The sequence below is a fragment of the Electrophorus electricus genome, chromosome 5 (genome assembly GCF_041902795.1).
Source record: "Electrophorus electricus isolate QZ-2024a chromosome 5, ASM4190279v1, whole genome shotgun sequence".
In the NCBI taxonomy this organism is placed as follows: Eukaryota; Metazoa; Chordata; class Actinopteri; order Gymnotiformes; family Gymnotidae; genus Electrophorus; species Electrophorus electricus.
In genome coordinates this window covers 23,666,180-23,685,443 of record NC_137501.1, presented here as the reverse complement: position 1 = coordinate 23,685,443, position 19,264 = coordinate 23,666,180, and the positions used below count along the sequence as shown (strand labels likewise).

The window sequence follows — 19,264 nt, the reverse complement described above, 5'->3', positions numbered from 1 at the left end:
TATTCTTGCAACTTTTAGTCTGTTTTGTTCAAAAATTGTGCAAAGAACACAAGGATAAGAAAAGAATTTGCCCTTTGAGATTCCTTTAAGAACTTGAACTTTTGAAGTGAGAATATAAAATGGATCTCAATCATTGTAAAATTGTATTCGCTTGTACGTGTTCATCTTACTAGGAATGCATTAAAAGAGCTAAAAGTGAAAGTGGCATTGCTGAAGTTTCATTTTCTTGCTTCTAGTAAAAACACCAAATAAATACTAACGCCAAGATGCTTTGGTATAGAGGTTATCGATTTTATGACGCATACCATTCAAAGCTTTGCAGCAGCATCCATCTCCATTTTCCAAGTGCTTACTAACAAAGTCCATGCAGTTACGAAGGTTCCCTCAAGTAGGATTATTTCAATACCATGTTTTTTGTCATTTTTTGAAAAAGAAGATTGTGTTGTGACGAGTAATTTGCATTATGTACAATGCTCTTGTTCTTGTTTATGAAGTGGGCAGTGTCATTGCCTAAATATGTGTAAGGTCGTGCTTTGATTACCCAGTGGGGAAGGACGCAAAACTTTAGCAAAGAGTCCGTAAACTGTGTGGTATGCCAGCAGGTTATAGCTCGCTGAGCTAGCCTCTTGGATCCCAATCCATCAGTGGCATATGTTACATGTCCTTCCCCTTCCTATTTCAACTGTCACATTATGTGCCGCTTACACATTTTTCACTTACCATAAAGTGATGCGTTGGCCGGGAATCGAACCCGGGTCAACTGCTTGGAAGGCAGCTATGCTTGCCACTATACCACCAACGCAACCGTGAGAGATAAAAGTTCTCGTGTTGGGGTCATTCCAGTCACCAAGAGAGTGGTCATGGTCTTTGAGGGTTACATGACTGCAAGGCCATGTATTTGACATTCATCAAAGAGATGTGAACTGAAAAGATGAAAAATCATAATATGCTGGCACCTCTCACAGTTTCAGTAGTGGTTTGTTCATCACATCTATTCGGAGAATGCGTCATGAGCTCTCCACATTGCATAATAAACGAAAATGCCACAGCACTACTAATTTCAACAAATGTATCCAATGATGATGAAATATTGCACCTCAAATAATGCACAGATTGCATGCTATTTTTTGTGGCTCTCTAGCAAACATTGGCTTGTCCTGTTTCTTTTCAATTTGAAAGCAGCTCTTCAGTCCTTTAAGCCTGGTTATTGTATTCTTGCAACTTTTAGTCTGTTTTGTTCAAAAATTGTGCAAAGAACACAAGGATAAGAAAAGAATTTGCCCTTTGAGATTCCTTTAAGAACTTGAACTTTTGAAGTGAGAATATAAAATGGATCTCAATCATTGTAAAATTGTATTCGCTTGTACGTGTTCATCTTACTAGGAATGCATTAAAAGAGCTAAAAGTGAAAGTGGCATTGCTGAAGTTTCATTTTCTTGCTTCTAGTAAAAACACCAAATAAATACTAACGCCAAGATGCTTTGGTATAGAGGTTATCGATTTTATGACGCATACCATTCAAAGCTTTGCAGCAGCATCCATCTCCATTTTCCAAGTGCTTACTAACAAAGTCCATGCAGTTACGAAGGTTCCCTCAAGTAGGATTATTTCAATACCATGTTTTTTGTCATTTTTTGAAAAAGAAGATTGTGTTGTGACGAGTAATTTGCATTATGTACAATGCTCTTGTTCTTGTTTATGAAGTGGGCAGTGTCATTGCCTAAATATGTGTAAGGTCGTGCTTTGATTACCCAGTGGGGAAGGACGCAAAACTTTAGCAAAGAGTCCGTAAACTGTGTGGTATGCCAGCAGGTTATAGCTCGCTGAGCTAGCCTCTTGGATCCCAATCCATCAGTGGCATATGTTACATGTCCTTCCCCTTCCTATTTCAACTGTCACATTATGTGCCGCTTACACATTTTTCACTTACCATAAAGTGATGCGTTGGCCGGGAATCGAACCCAGGTCAACTGCTTGGAAGGCAGCTATGCTTGCCACTATACCACCAACGCAACCGTGAGAGCTAAAAGTTCTCGTGTTGGGGTCATTCCAGTCACCAAGAGAGTGGTCATGGTCTTTGAGGGTTACATGACTGCAAGGCCATGTATTTGACATTCATCAAAGAAATGTGAACTGAAAAGATGAAAAATCATAATATGCTGGCACCTCTCACAGTTTCAGTAGTGGTTTGTTCATCACATCTATTCGGAGAATGCGTCATGAGCTCTCCACATTGCATAATAAACGAAAATGCCACATCACTACAAATTTCAACAAATGTATATAATGATGATGAAATATTGCACCTCAAATAATGCAGAGATTGCATGCTATTTTTTGTGGATCTCTAGCAAACATTGGCTTGTCCTGTTTCTTTCCAATTTGAAAGCAGCTCTTCAATCCTGTAAGAGAAGTCATTGTATACTTGTAACTTTCACTCTGTTTTGTTAAAAAATTGTGCAAAGAACACAAGGATAAGAAAAGAATTTGCCCTTTGCGATTCCTTTAAGAACTTGAACTTTTGAATTGAGAATATAAAATGGATCTCAATCATTGTAAAATTGTATTCGCTTGTACGTGGTACACTATACCACTATACCACCAACCCTCGTTGAGGGGTACATAACTGCAAGGCCCTGTCTATGACATTCATCAAAGAATTGTGAACTTCAACATCACTACAAATTTCAACAAATGTATATAATGATGATGAAATATTGCACCTCAAATAATGCAGAGATTGCATGCTATTTTTTGTGGATCTCTAGCAAACATTGGCTTGTCCTGTTTCTTTCCAATTTGAAAGCAGCTCTTCAATCCTGTAAGAGAAGTCATTGTATACTTGTAACTTTCACTCTGTTTTGTTAAAAAATTGTGCAAAGAACACAAGGATAAGAAAAGAATTTGCCCTTTGCGATTCCTTTAAGAACTTGAACTTTTGAATTGAGAATATAAAATGGATCTCAATCATTGTAAAATTGTATTCGCTTGTACGTGGTACACTATACCACTATACCACCAACCCTCGTTGAGGGGTACATAACTGCAAGGCCCTGTCTATGACATTCATCAAAGAATTGTGAACTTCAACAGCAAAAGATGAGAAATCATAATATGCTGGCACCTCTCACAGTTTCAGTAATGATGTGTTCATCACATCTATACGGAGAATGCATCATGAGCTCTCCACATTGCATAATAAACGAAAATGCCACAGCACTACTAATTTCAACAAATGTATCCAATGATGATGAAATATTGCGCCTCAAATAATGCACAGATTGCATGCTATTTTTTGTGGCTCTCTAGCAAACATTGGCTTGTCCTGTTTCTTTTCAATTTGAAAGCAGCTCTTCAGTCCTTTAAGCCTGGTTATTGTATTCTTGCAACTTTTAGTCTGTTTTGTTCAAAAATTGTGCAAAGAACACAAGGATAAGAAAAGAATTTGCCCTTTGAGATTCCTTTAAGAACTTGAACTTTTGAAGTGAGAATATAAAATGGATCTCAATCATTGTAAAATTGTATTCGCTTGTACGTGTTCATCTTACTAGGAATGCATTAAAAGAGCTAAAAGTGAAAGTGGCATTGCTGAAGTTTCATTTTCTTGCTTCTAGTAAAAACACCAAATAAATACTAACGCCAAGATGCTTTGGTATAGAGGTTATCGATTTTATGACGCATACCATTCAAAGCTTTGCAGCAGCATCCATCTCCATTTTCCAAGTGCTTACTAACAAAGTCCATGCAGTTACGAAGGTTCCCTCAAGTAGGATTATTTCAATACCATGTTTTTTGTCATTTTTTGAAAAAGAAGATTGTGTTGTGACGAGTAATTTGCATTATGTACAATGCTCTTGTTCTTGTTTATGAAGTGGGCAGTGTCATTGCCTAAATATGTGTAAGGTTGTGCTTTGATTACCCAGTGGGGAAGGACGCAAAACTTTAGCAAAGAGTCCGTAAACTGTGTGGTATGCCAGCAGGTTATAGCTCGCTGAGCTAGCCTCTTGGATCCCAATCCATCAGTGGCATATGTTACATGTCCTTCCCCTTCCTATTTCAACTGTCACATTATGTGCCGCTTACACATTTTTCACTTACCATAAAGTGATGCGTTGGCCGGGAATCGAACCCGGGTCAACTGCTTGGAAGGTAGCTATGCTTGCCACTATACCACCAACGCAACCTTGAGAGCTAAAAGTTCTCGTGTTGGGGTCATTCCAGTCACCAAGAGAGTGGTCATGGTCTTTGAGGGTTACATGACTGCAAGGCCATGTATTTGACATTCATCAAAGAAATGTGAACTGAAAAGATGAAAAATCATAATATGCTGGCACCTCTCACAGTTTCAGTAGTGGTTTGTTCATCACATCTATTCGGAGAATGCGTCATGAGCTCTCCACATTGCATAATAAACGAAAATGCCACATCACTACAAATTTCAACAAATGTATATAATGATGATGAAATATTGCACCTCAAATAATGCAGAGATTGCATGCTATTTTTTGTGGATCTCTAGCAAACATTGGCTTGTCCTGTTTCTTTCCAATTTGAAAGCAGCTCTTCAATCCTGTAAGAGAAGTCATTGTATACTTGTAACTTTCACTCTGTTTTGTTCAAAAATTGTGCAAAGAACACAAGGATAAGAAAAGAATTTGCCCTTTGCGATTCCTTTAAGAACTTGAACTTTTGAATTGAGAATATAAAATGGATCTCAATCACTGTAAAATTGTATTCGCTTGTACGTGGTACACTATACCACTATACCACCAACCCTCGTTGAGGGGTACATAACTGCAAGGCCCTGTCTATGACATTCATCAAAGAATTGTGAACTTCAACAGCAAAAGATGAGAAATCATAATATGCTGGCACCTCTCACAGTTTCAGTAATGATGTGTTCATCACATCTATACGGAGAATGCATCATGAGCTCTCCACATTGCATAATAAACGAAAATGCCACAGCACTACTAATTTCAACAAATGTATCCAATGATGATGAAATATTGCACCTCAAATAATGCACAGATTGCATGCTATTTTTTGTGGCTCTCTAGCAAACATTGGCTTGTCCTGTTTCTTTTCAATTTGAAAGCAGCTCTTCAGTCCTTTAAGCCTGGTTATTGTATTCTTGCAACTTTTAGTCTGTTTTGTTCAAAAATTGTGCAAAGAACACAAGGATAAGAAAAGAATTTGCCCTTTGAGATTCCTTTAAGAACTTGAACTTTTGAAGTGAGAATATAAAATGGATCTCAATCATTGTAAAATTGTATTCGCTTGTACGTGTTCATCTTACTAGGAATGCATTAAAAGAGCTAAAAGTGAAAGTGGCATTGCTGAAGTTTCATTTTCTTGCTTCTAGTAAAAACACCAAATAAATACTAACGCCAAGATGCTTTGGTATAGAGGTTATCGATTTTATGACGCATACCATTCAAAGCTTTGCAGCAGCATCCATCTCCATTTTCCAAGTGCTTACTAACAAAGTCCATGCAGTTACGAAGGTTCCCTCAAGTAGGATTATTTCAATACCATGTTTTTTGTCATTTTTTGAAAAAGAAGATTGTGTTGTGACGAGTAATTTGCATTATGTACAATGCTCTTGTTCTTGTTTATGAAGTGGGCAGTGTCATTGCCTAAATATGTGTAAGGTCGTGCTTTGATTACCCAGTGGGGAAGGACGCAAAACTTTAGCAAAGAGTCCGTAAACTGTGTGGTATGCCAGCAGGTTATAGCTCGCTGAGCTAGCCTCTTGGATCCCAATCCATCAGTGGCATATGTTACATGTCCTTCCCCTTCCTATTTCAACTGTCACATTATGTGCCGCTTACACATTTTTCACTTACCATAAAGTGATGCGTTGGCCGGGAATCGAACCCGGGTCAACTGCTTGGAAGGCAGCTATGCTTGCCACTATACCACCAACGCAACCGTGAGAGCTAAAAGTTCTCGTGTTGGGGTCATTCCAGTCACCAAGAGAGTGGTCATGGTCTTTGAGGGTTACATGACTGCAAGGCCATGTATTTGACATTCATCAAAGAAATGTGAACTGAAAAGATGAAAAATCATAATATGCTGGCACCTCTCACAGTTTCAGTAGTGGTTTGTTCATCACATCTATTCGGAGAATGCGTCATGAGCTCTCCACATTGCATAATAAACGAAAATGCCACATCACTACAAATTTCAACAAATGTATATAATGATGATGAAATATTGCACCTCAAATAATGCAGAGATTGCATGCTATTTTTTGTGGATCTCTAGCAAACATTGGCTTGTCCTGTTTCTTTCCAATTTGAAAGCAGCTCTTCAATCCTGTAAGAGAAGTCATTGTATACTTGTAACTTTCACTCTGTTTTGTTAAAAAATTGTGCAAAGAACACAAGGATAAGAAAAGAATTTGCCCTTTGCGATTCCTTTAAGAACTTGAACTTTTGAATTGAGAATATAAAATGGATCTCAATCATTGTAAAATTGTATTCGCTTGTACGTGGTACACTATACCACTATACCACCAACCCTCGTTGAGGGGTACATAACTGCAAGGCCCTGTCTATGACATTCATCAAAGAATTGTGAACTTCAACAGCAAAAGATGAGAAATCATAATATGCTGGCACCTCTCACAGTTTCAGTAATGATGTGTTCATCACATCTATACGGAGAATGCATCATGAGCTCTCCACATTGCATAATAAACGAAAATGCCACAGCACTACTAATTTCAACAAATGTATCCAATGATGATGAAATATTGCACCTCAAATAATGCACAGATTGCATGCTATTTTTTGTGGCTCTCTAGCAAACATTGGCTTGTCCTGTTTCTTTTCAATTTGAAAGCAGCTCTTCAGTCCTTTAAGCCTGGTTATTGTATTCTTGCAACTTTTAGTCTGTTTTGTTCAAAAATTGTGCAAAGAACACAAGGATAAGAAAAGAATTTGCCCTTTGAGATTCCTTTAAGAACTTGAACTTTTGAAGTGAGAATATAAAATGGATCTCAATCATTGTAAAATTGTATTCGCTTGTACGTGTTCATCTTACTAGGAATGCATTAAAAGAGCTAAAAGTGAAAGTGGCATTGCTGAAGTTTCATTTTCTTGCTTCTAGTAAAAACACCAAATAAATACTAACGCCAAGATGCTTTGGTATAGAGGTTATCGATTTTATGACGCATACCATTCAAAGCTTTGCAGCAGCATCCATCTCCATTTTCCAAGTGCTTACTAACAAAGTCCATGCAGTTACGAAGGTTCCCTCAAGTAGGATTATTTCAATACCATGTTTTTTGTCATTTTTTGAAAAAGAAGATTGTGTTGTGACGAGTAATTTGCATTATGTACAATGCTCTTGTTCTTGTTTATGAAGTGGGCAGTGTCATTGCCTAAATATGTGTAAGGTCGTGCTTTGATTACCCAGTGGGGAAGGACGCAAAACTTTAGCAAAGAGTCCGTAAACTGTGTGGTATGCCAGCAGGTTATAGCTCGCTGAGCTAGCCTCTTGGATCCCAATCCATCAGTGGCATATGTTACATGTCCTTCCCCTTCCTATTTCAACTGTCACATTATGTGCCGCTTACACATTTTTCACTTACCATAAAGTGATGCGTTGGCCGGGAATCGAACCCGGGTCAACTGCTTGGAAGGCAGCTATGCTTGCCACTATACCACCAACGCAACCGTGAGAGATAAAAGTTCTCGTGTTGGGGTCATTCCAGTCACCAAGAGAGTGGTCATGGTCTTTGAGGGTTACATGACTGCAAGGCCATGTATTTGACATTCATCAAAGAAATGTGAACTGAAAAGATGAAAAATCATAATATGCTGGCACCTCTCACAGTTTCAGTAGTGGTTTGTTCATCACATCTATTCGGAGAATGCGTCATGAGCTCTCCACATTGCATAATAAACGAAAATGCCACATCACTACAAATTTCAACAAATGTATATAATGATGATGAAATATTGCACCTCAAATAATGCAGAGATTGCATGCTATTTTTTGTGGATCTCTAGCAAACATTGGCTTGTCCTGTTTCTTTCCAATTTGAAAGCAGCTCTTCAATCCTGTAAGAGAAGTCATTGTATACTTGTAACTTTCCCTCTGTTTTGTTCAAAAATTGTGCAAAGAACACAAGGATAAGAAAAGAATTTGCCCTTTGCGATTCCTTTAAGAACTTGAACTTTTGAATTGAGAATATAAAATGGATCTCAATCATTGTAAAATTGTATTCGCTTGTACGTGGTACACTATACCACTATACCACCAACCCTCGTTGAGGGGTACATAACTGCAAGGCCCTGTCTATGACATTCATCAAAGAATTGTGAACTTCAACAGCAAAAGATGAGAAATCATAATATGCTGGCACCTCTCACAGTTTCAGTAATGATGTGTTCATCACATCTATACGGAGAATGCATCATGAGCTCTCCACATTGCATAATAAACGAAAATGCCACAGCACTACTCATTTCAACAAATGTATCCAATGATGATGAAATATTGCACCTCAAATAATGCACAGATTGCATGCTATTTTTTGTGGCTCTCTAGCAAACATTGGCTTGTCCTGTTTCTTTTCAATTTGAAAGCAGCTCTTCAGTCCTTTAAGCCTGGTTATTGTATTCTTGCAACTTTTAGTCTGTTTTGTTCAAAAATTGTGCAAAGAACACAAGGATAAGAAAAGAATTTGCCCTTTGAGATTCCTTTAAGAACTTGAACTTTTGAAGTGAGAATATAAAATGGATCTCAATCATTGTAAAATTGTATTCGCTTGTACGTGTTCATCTTACTAGGAATGCATTAAAAGAGCTAAAAGTGAAAGTGGCATTGCTGAAGTTTCATTTTCTTGCTTCTAGTAAAAACACCAAATAAATACTAACGCCAAGATGCTTTGGTATAGAGGTTATCGATTTTATGACGCATACCATTCAAAGCTTTGCAGCAGCATCCATCTCCATTTTCCAAGTGCTTACTAACAAAGTCCATGCAGTTACGAAGGTTCCCTCAAGTAGGATTATTTCAATACCATGTTTTTTGTCATTTTTTGAAAAAGAAGATTGTGTTGTGACGAGTAATTTGCATTATGTACAATGCTCTTGTTCTTGTTTATGAAGTGGGCAGTGTCATTGCCTAAATATGTGTAAGGTCGTGCTTTGATTACCCAGTGGGGAAGGACGCAAAACTTTAGCAAAGAGTCCGTAAACTGTGTGGTATGCCAGCAGGTTATAGCTCGCTGAGCTAGCCTCTTGGATCCCAATCCATCAGTGGCATATGTTACATGTCCTTCCCCTTCCTATTTCAACTGTCACATTATGTGCCGCTTACACATTTTTCACTTACCATAAAGTGATGCGTTGGCCGGGAATCGAACCCGGGTCAACTGCTTGGAAGGCAGCTATGCTTGCCACTATACCACCAACGCAACCTTGAGAGCTAAAAGTTCTCGTGTTGGGGTCATTCCAGTCACCAAGAGAGTGGTCATGGTCTTTGAGGGTTACATGACTGCAAGGCCATGTATTTGACATTCATCAAAGAAATGTGAACTGAAAAGATGAAAAATCATAATATGCTGGCACCTCTCACAGTTTCAGTAGTGGTTTGTTCATCACATCTATTCGGAGAATGCGTCATGAGCTCTCCACATTGCATAATAAACGAAAATGCCACATCACTACAAATTTCAACAAATGTATATAATGATGATGAAATATTGCACCTCAAATAATGCAGAGATTGCATGCTATTTTTTGTGGATCTCTAGCAAACATTGGCTTGTCCTGTTTCTTTCCAATTTGAAAGCAGCTCTTCAATCCTGTAAGAGAAGTCATTGTATACTTGTAACTTTCACTCTGTTTTGTTAAAAAATTGTGCAAAGAACACAAGGATAAGAAAAGAATTTGCCCTTTGCGATTCCTTTAAGAACTTGAACTTTTGAATTGAGAATATAAAATGGATCTCAATCATTGTAAAATTGTATTCGCTTGTACGTGGTACACTATACCACTATACCACCAACCCTCGTTGAGGGGTACATAACTGCAAGGCCCTGTCTATGACATTCATCAAAGAATTGTGAACTTCAACAGCAAAAGATGAGAAATCATAATATGCTGGCACCTCTCACAGTTTCAGTAATGATGTGTTCATCACATCTATACGGAGAATGCATCATGAGCTCTCCACATTGCATAATAAACGAAAATGCCACAGCACTACTAATTTCAACAAATGTATCCAATGATGATGAAATATTGCACCTCAAATAATGCACAGATTGCATGCTATTTTTTGTGGCTCTCTAGCAAACATTGGCTTGTCCTGTTTCTTTTCAATTTGAAAGCAGCTCTTCAGTCCTTTAAGCCTGGTTATTGTATTCTTGCAACTTTTAGTCTGTTTTGTTCAAAAATTGTGCAAAGAACACAAGGATAAGAAAAGAATTTGCCCTTTGAGATTCCTTTAAGAACTTGAACTTTTGAAGTGAGAATATAAAATGGATCTCAATCATTGTAAAATTGTATTCGCTTGTACGTGTTCATCTTACTAGGAATGCATTAAAAGAGCTAAAAGTGAAAGTGGCATTGCTGAAGTTTCATTTTCTTGCTTCTAGTAAAAACACCAAATAAATACTAACGCCAAGATGCTTTGGTATAGAGGTTATCGATTTTATGACGCATACCATTCAAAGCTTTGCAGCAGCATCCATCTCCATTTTCCAAGTGCTTACTAACAAAGTCCATGCAGTTACGAAGGTTCCCTCAAGTAGGATTATTTCAATACCATGTTTTTTGTCATTTTTTGAAAAAGAAGATTGTGTTGTGACGAGTAATTTGCATTATGTACAATGCTCTTGTTCTTGTTTATGAAGTGGGCAGTGTCATTGCCTAAATATGTGTAAGGTCGTGCTTTGATTACCCAGTGGGGAAGGACGCAAAACTTTAGCAAAGAGTCCGTAAACTGTGTGGTATGCCAGCAGGTTATAGCTCGCTGAGCTAGCCTCTTGGATCCCAATCCATCAGTGGCATATGTTACATGTCCTTCCCCTTCCTATTTCAACTGTCACATTATGTGCCGCTTACACATTTTTCACTTACCATAAAGTGATGCGTTGGCCGGGAATCGAACCCGGGTCAACTGCTTGGAAGGCAGCTATGCTTGCCACTATACCACCAACGCAACCGTGAGAGCTAAAAGTTCTCGTGTTGGGGTCATTCCAGTCACCAAGAGAGTGGTCATGGTCTTTGAGGGTTACATGACTGCAAGGCCATGTATTTGACATTCATCAAAGAAATGTGAACTGAAAAGATGAAAAATCATAATATGCTGGCACCTCTCACAGTTTCAGTAGTGGTTTGTTCATCACATCTATTCGGAGAATGCGTCATGAGCTCTCCACATTGCATAATAAACGAAAATGCCACATCACTACAAATTTCAACAAATGTATATAATGATGATGAAATATTGCACCTCAAATAATGCAGAGATTGCATGCTATTTTTTGTGGATCTCTAGCAAACATTGGCTTGTCCTGTTTCTTTCCAATTTGAAAGCAGCTCTTCAATCCTGTAAGAGAAGTCATTGTATACTTGTAACTTTCACTCTGTTTTGTTAAAAAATTGTGCAAAGAACACAAGGATAAGAAAAGAATTTGCCCTTTGCGATTCCTTTAAGAACTTGAACTTTTGAATTGAGAATATAAAATGGATCTCAATCATTGTAAAATTGTATTCGCTTGTACGTGGTACACTATACCACTATACCACCAACCCTCGTTGAGGGGTACATAACTGCAAGGCCCTGTCTATGACATTCATCAAAGAATTGTGAACTTCAACAGCAAAAGATGAGAAATCATAATATGCTGGCACCTCTCACAGTTTCAGTAATGATGTGTTCATCACATCTATACGGAGAATGCATCATGAGCTCTCCACATTGCATAATAAACGAAAATGCCACAGCACTACTAATTTCAACAAATGTATCCAATGATGATGAAATATTGCACCTCAAATAATGCACAGATTGCATGCTATTTTTTGTGGCTCTCTAGCAAACATTGGCTTGTCCTGTTTCTTTTCAATTTGAAAGCAGCTCTTCAGTCCTTTAAGCCTGGTTATTGTATTCTTGCAACTTTTAGTCTGTTTTGTTCAAAAATTGTGCAAAGAACACAAGGATAAGAAAAGAATTTGCCCTTTGAGATTCCTTTAAGAACTTGAACTTTTGAAGTGAGAATATAAAATGGATCTCAATCATTGTAAAATTGTATTCGCTTGTACGTGTTCATCTTACTAGGAATGCATTAAAAGAGCTAAAAGTGAAAGTGGCATTGCTGAAGTTTCATTTTCTTGCTTCTAGTAAAAACACCAAATAAATACTAACGCCAAGATGCTTTGGTATAGAGGTTATCGATTTTATGACGCATACCATTCAAAGCTTTGCAGCAGCATCCATCTCCATTTTCCAAGTGCTTACTAACAAAGTCCATGCAGTTACGAAGGTTCCCTCAAGTAGGATTATTTCAATACCATGTTTTTTGTCATTTTTTGAAAAAGAAGATTGTGTTGTGACGAGTAATTTGCATTATGTACAATGCTCTTGTTCTTGTTTATGAAGTGGGCAGTGTCATTGCCTAAATATGTGTAAGGTCGTGCTTTGATTACCCAGTGGGGAAGGACGCAAAACTTTAGCAAAGAGTCCGTAAACTGTGTGGTATGCCAGCAGGTTATAGCTCGCTGAGCTAGCCTCTTGGATCCCAATCCATCAGTGGCATATGTTACATGTCCTTCCCCTTCCTATTTCAACTGTCACATTATGTGCCGCTTACACATTTTTCACTTACCATAAAGTGATGCGTTGGCCGGGAATCGAACCCGGGTCAACTGCTTGGAAGGCAGCTATGCTTGCCACTATACCACCAACGCAACCGTGAGAGATAAAAGTTCTCGTGTTGGGGTCATTCCAGTCACCAAGAGAGTGGTCATGGTCTTTGAGGGTTACATGACTGCAAGGCCATGTATTTGACATTCATCAAAGAAATGTGAACTGAAAAGATGAAAAATCATAATATGCTGGCACCTCTCACAGTTTCAGTAGTGGTTTGTTCATCACATCTATTCGGAGAATGCGTCATGAGCTCTCCACATTGCATAATAAACGAAAATGCCACATCACTACAAATTTCAACAAATGTATATAATGATGATGAAATATTGCACCTCAAATAATGCAGAGATTGCATGCTATTTTTTGTGGATCTCTAGCAAACATTGGCTTGTCCTGTTTCTTTCCAATTTGAAAGCAGCTCTTCAATCCTGTAAGAGAAGTCATTGTATACTTGTAACTTTCCCTCTGTTTTGTTCAAAAATTGTGCAAAGAACACAAGGATAAGAAAAGAATTTGCCCTTTGCGATTCCTTTAAGAACTTGAACTTTTGAATTGAGAATATAAAATGGATCTCAATCATTGTAAAATTGTATTCGCTTGTACGTGGTACACTATACCACTATACCACCAACCCTCGTTGAGGGGTACATAACTGCAAGGCCCTGTCTATGACATTCATCAAAGAATTGTGAACTTCAACAGCAAAAGATGAGAAATCATAATATGCTGGCACCTCTCACAGTTTCAGTAATGATGTGTTCATCACATCTATACGGAGAATGCATCATGAGCTCTCCACATTGCATAATAAACGAAAATGCCACAGCACTACTCATTTCAACAAATGTATCCAATGATGATGAAATATTGCACCTCAAATAATGCACAGATTGCATGCTATTTTTTGTGGCTCTCTAGCAAACATTGGCTTGTCCTGTTTCTTTTCAATTTGAAAGCAGCTCTTCAGTCCTTTAAGCCTGGTTATTGTATTCTTGCAACTTTTAGTCTGTTTTGTTCAAAAATTGTGCAAAGAACACAAGGATAAGAAAAGAATTTGCCCTTTGAGATTCCTTTAAGAACTTGAACTTTTGAAGTGAGAATATAAAATGGATCTCAATCATTGTAAAATTGTATTCGCTTGTACGTGTTCATCTTACTAGGAATGCATTAAAAGAGCTAAAAGTGAAAGTGGCATTGCTGAAGTTTCATTTTCTTGCTTCTAGTAAAAACACCAAATAAATACTAACGCCAAGATGCTTTGGTATAGAGGTTATCGATTTTATGACGCATACCATTCAAAGCTTTGCAGCAGCATCCATCTCCATTTTCCAAGTGCTTACTAACAAAGTCCATGCAGTTACGAAGGTTCCCTCAAGTAGGATTATTTCAATACCATGTTTTTTGTCATTTTTTGAAAAAGAAGATTGTGTTGTGACGAGTAATTTGCATTATGTACAATGCTCTTGTTCTTGTTTATGAAGTGGGCAGTGTCATTGCCTAAATATGTGTAAGGTCGTGCTTTGATTACCCAGTGGGGAAGGACGCAAAACTTTAGCAAAGAGTCCGTAAACTGTGTGGTATGCCAGCAGGTTATAGCTCGCTGAGCTAGCCTCTTGGATCCCAATCCATCAGTGGCATATGTTACATGTCCTTCCCCTTCCTATTTCAACTGTCACATTATGTGCCGCTTACACATTTTTCACTTACCATAAAGTGATGCGTTGGCCGGGAATCGAACCCGGGTCAACTGCTTGGAAGGCAGCTATGCTTGCCACTATACCACCAACGCAACCTTGAGAGCTAAAAGTTCTCGTGTTGGGGTCATTCCAGTCACCAAGAGAGTGGTCATGGTCTTTGAGGGTTACATGACTGCAAGGCCATGTATTTGACATTCATCAAAGAAATGTGAACTGAAAAGATGAAAAATCATAATATGCTGGCACCTCTCACAGTTTCAGTAGTGGTTTGTTCATCACATCTATTCGGAGAATGCGTCATGAGCTCTCCACATTGCATAATAAACGAAAATGCCACATCACTACAAATTTCAACAAATGTATATAATGATGATGAAATATTGCACCTCAAATAATGCAGAGATTGCATGCTATTTTTTGTGGATCTCTAGCAAACATTGGCTTGTCCTGTTTCTTTCCAATTTGAAAGCAGCTCTTCAATCCTGTAAGAGAAGTCATTGTATACTTGTAACTTTCACTCTGTTTTGTTAAAAAATTGTGCAAAGAACACAAGGATAAGAAAAGAATTTGCCCTTTGCGATTCCTTTAAGAACTTGAACTTTTGAATTGAGAATATAAAATGGATCTCAATCATTGTAAAATTGTATTCGCTTGTACGTGGTACACTATACCACTATACCACCAACCCTCGTTGAGGGGTACATAACTGCAAGGCCCTGTCTATGACATTCATCAAAGAATTGTGAACTTCAACAGCAAAAGATGAGAAATCATAATATGCTGGCACCTCTCACAGTTTCAGTAATGATGTGTTCATCACATCTATACGGAGAATGCATCATGAGCTCTCCACATTGCATAATAAACGAAAATGCCACAGCACTACTAATTTCAACAAATGTATCCAATGATGATGAAATATTGCACCTCAAATAATGCACAGATTGCATGCTATTTTTTGTGGCTCTCTAGCAAACATTGGCTTGTCCTGTTTCTTTTCAATTTGAAAGCAGCTCTTCAGTCCTTTAAGCCTGGTTATTGTATTCTTGCAACTTTTAGTCTGTTTTGTTCAAAAATTGTGCAAAGAACACAAGGATAAGAAAAGAATTTGCCCTTTGAGATTCCTTTAAGAACTTGAACTTTTGAAGTGAGAATATAAAATGGATCTCAATCATTGTAAAATTGTATTCGCTTGTACGTGTTCATCTTACTAGGAATGCATTAAAAGAGCTAAAAGTGAAAGTGGCATTGCTGAAGTTTCATTTTCTTGCTTCTAGTAAAAACACCAAATAAATACTAACGCCAAGATGCTTTGGTATAGAGGTTATCGATTTTATGACGCATACCATTCAAAGCTTTGCAGCAGCATCCATCTCCATTTTCCAAGTGCTTACTAACAAAGTCCATGCAGTTACGAAGGTTCCCTCAAGTAGGATTATTTCAATACCATGTTTTTTGTCATTTTTTGAAAAAGAAGATTGTGTTGTGACGAGTAATTTGCATTATGTACAATGCTCTTGTTCTTGTTTATGAAGTGGGCAGTGTCATTGCCTAAATATGTGTAAGGTCGTGCTTTGATTACCCAGTGGGGAAGGACGCAAAACTTTAGCAAAGAGTCCGTAAACTGTGTGGTATGCCAGCAGGTTATAGCTCTCTGAGCTAGCCTCTTGGATCCCAATCCATCAGTGGCATATGTTACATGTCCTTCCCCTTCCTATTTCAACTGTCACATTATGTGCCGCTTACACATTTTTCACTTACCATAAAGTGATGCGTTGGCCGGGAATCGAACCCGGGTCAACTGCTTGGAAGGCAGCTATGCTTGCCACTATACCACCAACGCAACCATGAGAGCTAAAAGTTCTCGTGTTGGGGTCATTCCAGTCACCAAGAGAGTGGTCATGGTCTTTGAGGGTTACATGACTGCAAGGCCATGTATTTGACATTCATCAAAGAAATGTGAACTGAAAAGATGAAAAATCATAATATGCTGGCACCTCTCACAGTTTCAGTAGTGGTTTGTTCATCACATCTATTCGGAGAATGCGTCATGAGCTCTCCACATTGCATAATAAACGAAAATGCCACATCACTACAAATTTCAACAAATGTATATAATGATGATGAAATATTGCACCTCAAATAATGCAGAGATTGCATGCTATTTTTTGTGGATCTCTAGCAAACATTGGCTTGTCCTGTTTCTTTCCAATTTGAAAGCAGCTCTTCAATCCTGTAAGAGAAGTCATTGTATACTTGTAACTTTCACTCTGTTTTGTTAAAAAATTGTGCAAAGAACACAAGGATAAGAAAAGAATTTGCCCTTTGCGATTCCTTTAAGAACTTGAACTTTTGAATTGAGAATATAAAATGGATCTCAATCACTGTAAAATTGTATTCGCTTGTACGTGGTACACTATACCACTATACCACCAACCCTCGTTGAGGGGTACATAACTGCAAGGCCCTGTCTATGACATTCATCAAAGAATTGTGAACTTCAACAGCAAAAGATGAGAAATCATAATATGCTGGCACCTCTCACAGTTTCAGTAATGATGTGTTCATCACATCTATACGGAGAATGCATCATGAGCTCTCCACATTGCATAATAAACGAAAATGCCACAGCACTACTCATTTCAACAAATGTATCCAATGATGATGAAATATTGCACCTCAAATAATGCACAGATTGCATGCTATTTTTTGTGGCTCTCTAGCAAACATTGGCTTGTCCTGTTTCTTTTCAATTTGAAAGCAGCTCTTCAGTCCTTTAAGCCTGGTTATTGTATTCTTGCAACTTTTAGTCTGTTTTGTTCAAAAATTGTGCAAAGAACACAAGGATAAGAAAAGAATTTGCCCTTTGAGATTCCTTTAAGAACTTGAACTTTTGAAGTGAGAATATAAAATGGATCTCAATCATTGTAAAATTGTATTCGCTTGTACGTGTTCATCTTACTAGGAATGCATTAAAAGAGCTAAAAGTGAAAGTGGCATTGCTGAAGTTTCATTTTCTTGCTTCTAGTAAAAACACCAAATAAATACTAACGCCAAGATGCTTTGGTATAGAGGTTATCGATTTTATGACGCATACCATTCAAAGCTTTGCAGCAGCATCCATCTCCATTTTCCAAGTGCTTACTAACAAAGTCCATGCAGTTACGAAGGTTCCCTCAAGTAGGATTATTTCAATACCATGTTTTTTGTCATTTTTTGAAAAAGAAGATTGTGTTGTGACGAGTAATTTGCATTATGTACAATGCTCTTGTTCTTGTTTATGAAGTGGGCAGTGTCATTGCCTAAATATGTGTAAGGTCGTGCTTTGATTACCCAGTGGGGAAGGACGCAAAACTTTAGCAAAGACTCCGTAAACTGTGTGGTATGCCAGCAGGTTATAGCTCGCTGAGCTAGCCTCTTGGATCCCAATCCATCAGTGGCATATGTTACATGTCCTTCCCCTTCCTATTTCAACTGTCACATTATGTGCCGCTTACACATTTTTCACTTACCATAAAGTGATGCGTTGGCCGGGAATCGAACCCAGGTCAACTGCTTGGAAGGCAGCTATGCTTGCCACTATACCACCAACGCAACCGTGAGAGCTAAAAGTTCTCGTGTTGGGGTCATTCCAGTCACCAAGAGAGTGGTCATGGTCTTTGAGGGTTACATGACTGCAAGGCCATGTATTTGACATTCATCAAAGAAATGTGAACTGAAAAGATGAAAAATCATAATATGCTGGCACCTCTCACAGTTTCAGTAGTGGTTTGTTCATCACATCTATTCGGAGAATGCGTCATGAGCTCTCCACATTGCATAATAAACGAAAATGCCACATCACTACAAATTTCAACAAATGTATATAATGATGATGAAATATTGCACCTCAAATAATGCAGAGATTGCATGCTATTTTTTGTGGATCTCTAGCAAACATTGGCTTGTCCTGTTTCTTTCCAATTTGAAAGCAGCTCTTCAATCCTGTAAGAGAAGTCATTGTATACTTGTAACTTTCACTCTGTTTTGTTAAAAAATTGTGCAAAGAACACAAGGATAAGAAAAGAATTTGCCCTTTGCGATTCCTTTAAGAACTTGAACTTTTGAATTGAGAATATAAAATGGATCTCAATCATTGTAAAATTGTATTCGCTTGTACGTGGTACACTATACCACTATACCACCAACCCTCGTTGAGGGGTACATAACTGCAAGGCCCTGTCTATGACATTCATCAAAGAATTGTGAACTTCAACAGCAAAAGATGAGAAATCATAATATGCTGGCACCTCTCACAGTTTCAGTAATGATGTGTTCATCACATCTATACGGAGAATGCATCATGAGCTCTCCACATTGCATAATAAACGAAAATGCCACAGCACTACTAATTTCAACAAATGTATCCAATGATGATGAAATATTGCACCTCAAATAATGCACAGATTGCATGCTATTTTTTGTGGCTCTCTAGCAAACATTGGCTTGTCCTGTTTCTTTTCAATTTGAAAGCAGCTCTTCAGTCCTTTAAGCCTGGTTATTGTATTCTTGCAACTTTTAGTCTGTTTTGTTCAAAAATTGTGCAAAGAACACAAGGATAAGAAAAGAATTTGCCCTTTGAGATTCCTTTAAGAACTTGAACTTTTGAAGTGAGAATATAAAATGGATCT

The 19,264-nt window shown here is 38.0% G+C and overlaps 11 non-coding genes across 11 annotated transcripts; all 11 read right to left on the bottom strand.

Moving 5' to 3' along the window:
- Positions 1–730: 730 nt before the first annotated feature.
- trnag-ucc (transfer RNA glycine (anticodon UCC)) lies at positions 731–802 on the bottom strand. Its single transcript has one exon. It is a non-coding gene; the product is annotated as a tRNA-Gly (tRNA).
- Positions 803–1,940: 1,138 nt separating this feature from the next.
- On the bottom strand, positions 1,941–2,012 carry trnag-ucc (transfer RNA glycine (anticodon UCC)). The gene has a single exon. It is a non-coding gene; the product is annotated as a tRNA-Gly (tRNA).
- A 2,096-nt stretch (positions 2,013–4,108) lies between these two features.
- On the bottom strand, positions 4,109–4,180 carry trnag-ucc (transfer RNA glycine (anticodon UCC)). Its single transcript has one exon. It is a non-coding gene; the product is annotated as a tRNA-Gly (tRNA).
- Positions 4,181–5,859: 1,679 nt separating this feature from the next.
- Positions 5,860–5,931, bottom strand: trnag-ucc (transfer RNA glycine (anticodon UCC)). The gene has a single exon. It is a non-coding gene; the product is annotated as a tRNA-Gly (tRNA).
- Positions 5,932–7,610: 1,679 nt separating this feature from the next.
- Positions 7,611–7,682, bottom strand: trnag-ucc (transfer RNA glycine (anticodon UCC)). Its single transcript has one exon. It is a non-coding gene; the product is annotated as a tRNA-Gly (tRNA).
- A 1,679-nt stretch (positions 7,683–9,361) lies between these two features.
- Positions 9,362–9,433, bottom strand: trnag-ucc (transfer RNA glycine (anticodon UCC)). Its single transcript has one exon. It is a non-coding gene; the product is annotated as a tRNA-Gly (tRNA).
- Positions 9,434–11,112: 1,679 nt separating this feature from the next.
- trnag-ucc (transfer RNA glycine (anticodon UCC)) lies at positions 11,113–11,184 on the bottom strand. The gene has a single exon. It is a non-coding gene; the product is annotated as a tRNA-Gly (tRNA).
- A 1,679-nt stretch (positions 11,185–12,863) lies between these two features.
- On the bottom strand, positions 12,864–12,935 carry trnag-ucc (transfer RNA glycine (anticodon UCC)). The gene has a single exon. It is a non-coding gene; the product is annotated as a tRNA-Gly (tRNA).
- Positions 12,936–14,614: 1,679 nt separating this feature from the next.
- Positions 14,615–14,686, bottom strand: trnag-ucc (transfer RNA glycine (anticodon UCC)). The gene has a single exon. It is a non-coding gene; the product is annotated as a tRNA-Gly (tRNA).
- A 1,679-nt stretch (positions 14,687–16,365) lies between these two features.
- Positions 16,366–16,437, bottom strand: trnag-ucc (transfer RNA glycine (anticodon UCC)). The gene has a single exon. It is a non-coding gene; the product is annotated as a tRNA-Gly (tRNA).
- Positions 16,438–18,116: 1,679 nt separating this feature from the next.
- trnag-ucc (transfer RNA glycine (anticodon UCC)) lies at positions 18,117–18,188 on the bottom strand. Its single transcript has one exon. It is a non-coding gene; the product is annotated as a tRNA-Gly (tRNA).
- Between the last annotated feature and the right edge of the window lie 1,076 nt (positions 18,189–19,264).